The sequence below is a fragment of the Carlito syrichta genome, unplaced genomic scaffold, assembly GCF_000164805.1.
Source record: "Carlito syrichta isolate Samal-C Ts95f unplaced genomic scaffold, Tarsius_syrichta-2.0.1 Scaffold305369, whole genome shotgun sequence".
In the NCBI taxonomy this organism is placed as follows: Eukaryota; Metazoa; Chordata; class Mammalia; order Primates; family Tarsiidae; genus Carlito; species Carlito syrichta.
The window spans coordinates 16360-24651 of record NW_007249465.1 but is presented as its reverse complement, the minus strand read 5'-3'; the positions used below and the strand labels follow the sequence as shown (position 1 = coordinate 24651).

The window sequence follows — 8292 nt, the reverse complement described above, 5'->3', positions numbered from 1 at the left end:
TCTGGCTACTTGGAAGACAGGCTGAAGGATCACAGGAGCCCAGCAGGTCGATGCTGGGGTGGCCACGAGTATGCCATGCCGCTCCAGCTTGGGCGACAAAGTAAGACTCCAATTCAGAAAAAAAAAAGTCCTCCTGGCTACATAATAGAGGGCCATCGAGGGTTACGAATGAGACTGATATCAGAGCTCTTCCACTCCCTCTTCCCAGTTGCATTCTCCTTCACTGAGATATAGTGTATCAGGCTGTTTTTCACTCAGGCTTCTGAAGAGGCAGGCAGTCAAAGACAAAGTTCAAGATCATTTGGAACCAGGCTCGGTGGCTCAGCCTGTAATCCTGCGCCTTTGGGAGGCTGAGGTGAGTGGATTGCCTGAGCCCGCGGGTTCGAGACCCGCCTGGGCAGGCGAGACCTCATCTCTACAATAAATCAAAAAATTAACCGGGCATGGTAGCGTGCGCCTATAGTTCCAGCTACTTGGAAGGCTGAGGCGGAAGGATCGCTGGAGCCTAGCAGGTGGAGGCTGTGGTGGCCGGGAGCAGCCACTGTACTCCAGTCTGGGTGACAGAGTGAGACCCCAACTCAAAAAATAAAAAAAGATCATTTGGGATCAGCCTTGCTAAGATGCCAGCACACCTGGAGGGAGTGGTCCAAGGCTGGAGGGGTCACTTCCCTTCTAGGTTGGGAGCTCATAGCCTGCAGTAAAAGCGAAACTGATTTCAGATGAATAACACCAGGGTCAGGTTTTCTGGACTGGTTATAACAGAAAAACCCTTGTTGGCTCCTGCAGGCTTGTTTGAGTCAGAGGAGCTATTTTCTGCACTGTGACTGCTGCCACCATTAGCAACATCTCCCATGTCGCCCTCTCACTTCAGAGAGCACCTTGCCAAGCTTAAGTTTTCCAAGCCTTCCCCAACACAAGTATCATGTCGCTTCCATGTGAAAGGCTGACACAGTTTTCATTTCACCTGAAGGCAGTCACTTGCTAATCAACCCCTGACCCAGAAAACATGAACTTATGAGATACGGTCCACACTACTATGTTTGAATGCCTATAATCTCTGCACCTTGGGAGCCTGCAGAGGAAGGATTGCTTGAGCTCAGGAGCCTGGGAAAAATAGTGAGACCTCATCCTTACAAAAAATTTTTAAAAGTAGCCAGATGTGGTGGCACAAGCCTATAGTTCCAGCTACTTAGGAGGCTGAGCCCAGGAGGTCGAGGCTGAGCCCAGGATGTCAAGGCTGCAGTGAGCTGTGATGGTGATACTGCACTATAGCCCGGGCAAGCGAGTGAGCCCTGACTCAAAAAAAAAAAAATTGAGTTAAAGAGAGTTAGACTCTAGCTAGGCAAAATGATCCAATTAAAGTTAAAAAACATTAAAGTCCAGGAAAAACGAGGGCCTCAAGTGTTGATAGTGATTATAGAGATGGAGGTTTTGTCCAAATACTTTCTCAGATGAGATTGAGAGCATGTGTGATGGATTGAATATGAATGGTGGAGGGGAGAGAGAGAGATCAAGGCTGCCCCCAGGTTATCGAGTGTGGTTGACTAGATGGACAGCTACACTATTCACCAAGACTGGAAACACAGAGCACTTCCAACATGGCTGCCTTTTAAAAGAGCAAATGTCAGTGTCTGTTCCATCACCTTCTGAGTCCACACAGAGCAAGTATGGGTGAGGACAACACTGGGATCTGGCAGAGACTTACAGTTTATATATCTGACAGACTTCTCTGCTTCTATCATGTTTTCCTCTTCAGTTTCTATCTTCAGCTTGGGGTGTAGAAATCTAGTGGGGCACATTGGCTGGGAACATAAACAAGCCCCTTTCCCGTCAAAATGCTTAATTACAGCAATATATTATGACACAATTGGCCTGGTCTGTCAGAGAGGCTCACAAACAAGAACGATTGTTTTAGAGTGGGAGTTTCTAGGTTATTTGTCAGAGATTTTTGGGAAGTCACAATGGTTACAGTTTGTCAGAGGCAGTAATTAAAAATTGCCTCTGGGTGTGTCTTAGACTGCAAGATATTTAAGATCAGCATAAATACTAGAACTGTTATCCCCTTAGTATTGGAATAAATTATAAGAAAAAAACAATATTGTCCTTCTGGTCCCCACTGCAAAGAAATGAAAACTGAAAATTATGAAGAAAAGTACAGTATGACATAAAACATCAAAATATGAAGACTGTCTTTTTGGAAACTCTATGAGAGAAGTCAATTTATTAATATTATGACCATATATTCTACCAATAGAAAATCAAGGTTCATTTTTGTAACCATCATTCTGTAATTTATAACTTTACTTCTGTAAAGTTCTCCTGTAGATATCCAAATTCTACCACGTCAATTTTAGACACTGTTAGTAAGTTGTATGTTCATATTTTACCTTTAACATTTATTGAGGATCAATAATAGAAAGAGCCACATGAAGAATGTTTCTGCACCTTCTGTGAAACTCTTGAAGATATTTTTTGGGGGACTTTGTTTCTTCATAGAAAGATTCACACAATCGGCCAGGCTCGATGGCTCAGCCTGTAATCCCAGCACTTTGGGAGGCTGAGGAAAGTGGATTGCCTGAGCCCGCGGGTTTGAGACCCACCCAGACAAATTGGCAAGACCTTGTCTCTACGATAAATCAAAAATTAGCTGGGTGTGGTAGCGTGTGCCTGTAGTTCTGGCTACTTGGAAGGCTGAGGTGGAAGGATTGCCAGATCGAGGCTGCGGTGGCCGGGAGTGTGCCACTGTACTCCAGCCTGGGCGATGGAGTGAGACTCTGACTCAAAACAACAACAACAACAACAACAAAAAACCAAGAAAGACTCACACAATCACCTTTTAAAATAATTTGGCACAAGAAAAAAAAATTGTTGCTTCCTTTCTGATTACATTCTGTTCTATTTTAACTATCTAGAAAAAATGACAGTAAATTTAACAATAAGTCAGTCAATAGTCTATTTCCTGTACTACCATTGCCTTGAGAGGGTTCCATGAAAGAGAACAAAGAAACCTACTCTGTACCTAAATATAATTGGAAAATACTGAATACCATATTTCTCTTGGAAACTCATAATACATATTAGTACATTAAAGGTTTAGATAGTCTGCAGAAGAGAAATCTCTGCTGTTTAACACAGTTTTTACTCCTGTTTATTTGAGGACAGGATCTTTCTTTTCATGTTCCATTATGATGCTTTATTTTGGTAAAGTATGCATAAAATTTACCATTTTGGTTTATGTCAGTCTCAGTTGCCAAATGAGGGGGCTTGTGTGTCAGTCTCAGTCACCCTTAGGGGGCTTGTGTTGGTATCAGTCACTGCCACCATGGCCAGTCAGTTGCATGGGATCCAGCAACTGCTGCAGGCTGAGAAGCGACCACTGAGAAAGTGTACGAGGCCCACAAGAGGAAGTACCAGAGGCTGAAGCAGGCTAAAGAAGCAGCTCAAGTTGAAATTGAACACTACCACCTGCAGAGGGAGAAAGAGTTCAAGGCCAAGGTAACTGCAGCTCTGGGATCCCATGGCAGCTGCCCCTTTGAAGTGAAGAAGGAGACCTGGGAGAAGATGACCATCCTCCAGACCTTCTTCCAGCAGAACAGGGATGAAGTCTTGGATTGTTGTAGCCACACTGCGAGTAAGGAGTTGCCAGCACACTGAGAGTTAAATATTGAGTCCTTATTGCTGGTGGCTGAGAGGAGGCTCATGTCAGAAAGAAATTCTCAACCCCAAATGAAACAAGCAAGGGGTTTATATAGCAAAAACCATAAGGTTACAGAGTTTCAGTTCTGGGTAGGGAACAAAGGAGATTTTTTCCAAAGTACAGGTCATTAAACTGTAGGGGGGAAGTGTAAATTAACCGCAGAAGGGGAGAGTGTAAATTACACAGCATGACAGAACTGTTTCAGGAATGTTATAGCCATCCAGGGGAGGGAACAGAAAAGTCATAAATTGTGGGACATGATTTATGGCCTACTGGAAAGGTTAGGGCGGTCACACGGAGGAGGGGTAAGGGGAGAATTGGAAGACAAAAATGGAAGAAATACTACAAAACAGAGTTACTTTGCTAGGCCATTAACTTAGGTCACTAATAGCCATTTTAGGATAAACTCTTGGCCTTTGTGTGTGACATCCAGCCAGAAATCCATGAAAACAACCACATAAATGGATAAGGGAAGATCAACATTTGGGATGCCTTCATATAATATGAAGCTTTAGCAAAGCTCAAGTTTTATTCCTATGAAAAGGTGTTATTTCTTTATATTACATAGTAGGTTCCTTCACTTTTTGGAGGGTAGTAAATCTAGCTTCTTTGTACAGACTTAGAGTTTTTCTAAAGATGTCCTCTTTTTGCCTTGTATTTCTTGAGGTATCCCTTTCTTATTTAATGGGTATATATTGTCTGTTTCCCCATGCCATTTGACTCTAGCAACATGTATATCAGTGTTGACTTTTTCTTTCTTAGATCTAGGAAAAAAAAACCCACAATTATTTGAAGAAAGAAAGGGATTAAATAACTTTTTCTCCAATACTTTCTTGAAGGTCAGGGGCTTTATCTATGAAAAAGTAATAAATAGTTATTTGTAACCCGTGTGAAGTAGCAGCCAGCCTTAAAGTAGTCCATTCCTGCTAATGGTTAGAACAATGAATACTGGCATAATTGGGCTGTTTTTAGTTTCTCTTAATCAAAATTACTAGATGCCGGAATTCAAAAACTTATTACATGTTATTACTTGGTGTGCCAATAACCATTTAAAAGTAAAGACTCTTTGTCATGCAAAAAAATTACCATTTTAAGCATTTTAAATGTACAATTCAGTGACATTAAGAACACTAACATTGTTGTGAAACTACCACCATCATCCATCTTCAGAACATTTTTCATCCTCCCAAACTGCTCATTAAGCAATAACTCCCCATTTCCCACTCCTTCCAGCTCTTGGCAATGACTGTTCTACTTCTATAGAATACACTTTTGGGAAATACACATCCAACTGACTGATGTATTTATACTATGGTTTGAATGTGTCCCCCAAAGTTTATGTGCTGGAAACTTAGTCCCCAGTGCAACAGTGTTGAGAGTTGGGACCTTTAAGATGTGATTAGATGCCCTCATGTATGGATTAATGCCAGTATTGAGGAAAAGGGTTGGTTATTGCAGGAGTGGTTTCCTGAAAAACATGATGAATTTGGTACCTTCCTCTCTCTTACGCATGTTCTTATGCCCTTCTCTCTTCTACCAGGAGATGATGCAGCCCCAGGGCCCTCCCCACATGCTGGTGCCATGTTCTTGTACTTCCCAGCACCCAAAGCTGTGAGCCACATACAATTCTACTGTTTCTAAATTATCTAGTCTCAGATATTTTGTTATAGCAACACAAAATGGACTAAAACAATTTGTGTTGGCCTCCTTTAATGTAGTTTTTATTTAAAAATTTTACTTAGCCGGGCTTGGTGGCTCAGCCTGTAATCCCGCGCCTTTGGGAGGCTGAGGTGAGTGGGTTGCCTGAGTCCGTGGGTTCGAGACCTGCCTGGGCAGCGAGACCTCATCTCTACAATAAATCAAAAAATCAGCTGGGCGTGGTAGCGCATGCCTGTAATTCCGGCTACTCGGAAGGCTGAGGCGGAAGGATCGCCAGAGCCCAGCAGGTCAAGGATGCGGTGGCTAGGAACAGCCACTGCACTCCAGTCTGGGCGACAGAGTGAGACTCCAACTCAAAAAAAAAAAAAAAAATTTTTACTTTAATTATCTTTTAATCTTATTGCTATTTTGTTAGCTACCTAAGGTCCTCAAACTCTTTTTAAAGACAGCTTATAAGTTATCAGCAAATATCTTGTAATTAGAGGTTCACAATGCATATTAGCATAATAAAGACTCTGAGAAGAGAGGCTTAATAAGAGATTTGAGATGTGGCTGGGCACAGTAGCTCACACCTGTAAATCTCAGCATTTGGGGAGGGTGAAGAGGGAGGATTGCTTGAGTCCAGGAGTTCAAGGCCAGCCTGGGCAACAGAGTGAGACCTTGTTTCTACCAAAAATAAAAAAAATTAGCTGGCTGTGGTAGCGTGTGCCTGTAGTCCCAGCTACTTGGGAGGCTGAGATGGAAGGATTGCCTGAGCCCAGGAGGTTGAGTCTGCAGTGAGTTGTGAGTGGGCCGCTGAACTCCAGCCTTAGCGAGAGTGAAAAAATTTTAAAAAGACCAGGCTCAGTGGCTCTGCCTGTAATCCCAGCACTTTGAGAAACTGAGGTGAATGAATTGCCTGAGCCTGCAGGTTCAAGACCAGCCCAGGCAACTTGGCGAGGCATCGTCTGTACAATAAAAATTAAAAAATTAGCCGGGCGTGGTAGCGTTTGCCTGTAGTTCTGGCTACTTGGAAGGCTGAAGTGGAAGGATCGCCGGAGCCCAGTAGGTTGACGCTGAGGTGGTGGTGAGCATGACACTGCACGCCAGCCTAGGCGATGGAGTGAGACTCCAACTCAAAAAAATAAAAAATAAAAAGAAGAAAGAAAGAAAGAAAGAAAGAAATTTGAAATATAACACCGGATGGACATTTATATAACTTAACGTGAATAATATAATCTCATGATTGTAAGAGGACTCCAACAAAGTTTTGTGTTCCAGCCGTACTGAACTATTTGTAGTTAACCACAGACATGTTCTCTTGTGACTCTGACTTAGCATATGCTGTTCCCCATACTTCAGATGATACTCTCATTTCTTCAAGCAAAGTTAAAAAGAGTCGCTTCTTTTTCCGTGTCTGTGAATAACTCTATTCAAACTTCTTTTATGCCATATTTTATATTACTGTGAATATTTGCTCATATGGCTATGTCTTCCATTGTGAGACTGTAAAGGGCAGAGAATATTTCATTTATCTTTATCTGTTGTAGCTAGCAGACGATAGGTGCTCAACAAATGTGTATTAAACAAACTGATCTAGCTCAACCATTTATCCAATCCTGGAAACAGTTTCTAGGACATTCCAGCGTAGGTGTCTAATCTATGACTGAATACTTCTCATGATCAGAAAGCCCTACCACCTGAAACAACCCATTAATCTACTGATAATCCTGACTGTTCAAGAAGTTCTTTCTATAAAAAATGATCTCAAAATAAAAATCAATGCTATTAGAACTGTAAACACATAAAAGGTGGAATTTTTTCTTTTTTACTGTTTGTCTACTGTTTGAATCTCCACCACATAGAACAGACCTTGACACATAATAGGCACTCAATAAATTTTTGTTAAGTGAATAAATGGTATATTTTGTATTAAAATCAGATGTGAGGTAGCCTTTTATAACTGTTATTTAACACTTTAATGGTGTTTAGTGAATGCATAAAACAGGAAAAAGAAACTTCATAATTATTAGAAGGTAGGAAACAAGGTTATTATTATTGTTGCTTTTGAGTTGAGTTCTCACTCTGTCTCCCAAGTTAGAATGCAGTGGTATGATCACAACTCACAGCGGCCTTGACCTCCTGGGCTCAGGTGATCCTTCTGCCTTATCCTCCCGAGTAGTTGCAACTACAGGTGCCCACCCACCATGCCTGGCTAATTTTTAAATTTTTTTGTAGAGATGAGGTCTTGCTGTGTTGTCCAGGCTAGTCTCGAACTCCTGGGATCAAGCAATCTGCCCACCTCAGCCTCCCAAAGTGCTGGGATTGCAGGAGTGAGTCACCATGCCTGGCCAAGGTTATTACTTATAATTGATAACATTTTATTCTAGAATATCTAAGACAATAAACTGACAGGAAATTCAAAATTAGAACATTTAGCAAAGTTGTTTGTTACAAAATTCATGTCTAAAAAATATATATTCTGACACTCTAAAAGAAAAAAGAAAGCCAATTAGTTAATATAATAAAAAGTCCTACTTGCAATAGCAGCAAAAAATGAAATAATTGGATATAATCTTTACAAGCATTTGGGATCTATTTGAATAATAACAAAAGTAATTGAAGTATTTGCAAAACAATTGGGTTGCATCTCTATAGCTATATCAAAATAAATTTTATATTGATTAAAGAGGTAAATGTAAATAATGAAACTACTTAAGAAGCAGAAATAAATGTGTGTGAATATTTGTCAGTTCTTATTAAGTCTGAACTAGGGAAGACTGTTCTAAGTACACTTGCTTTTCCCCATGAGGTAAAAGACCAGTGGATTTGATGACTTTAAAATAAAAAGTATTTGTACATCAGAAAGTACCATACAAATATATATTTTTTAAAAAACAGTTTGAGGTATAACTTATATACCAAGAAACTGGATACATTTAATGTATACACTCTGA

The 8292-nt window shown here is 40.9% G+C and overlaps 1 pseudogene; it reads left to right on the top strand.

Annotated features, from left to right (window-relative positions):
• The first annotated feature begins 3322 nt into the window (after nucleotides 1–3322).
• Nucleotides 3323–4166, top strand: LOC103263976 (annotated as a pseudogene).
• Nucleotides 4167–8292: the final 4126 nt, after the last annotated feature.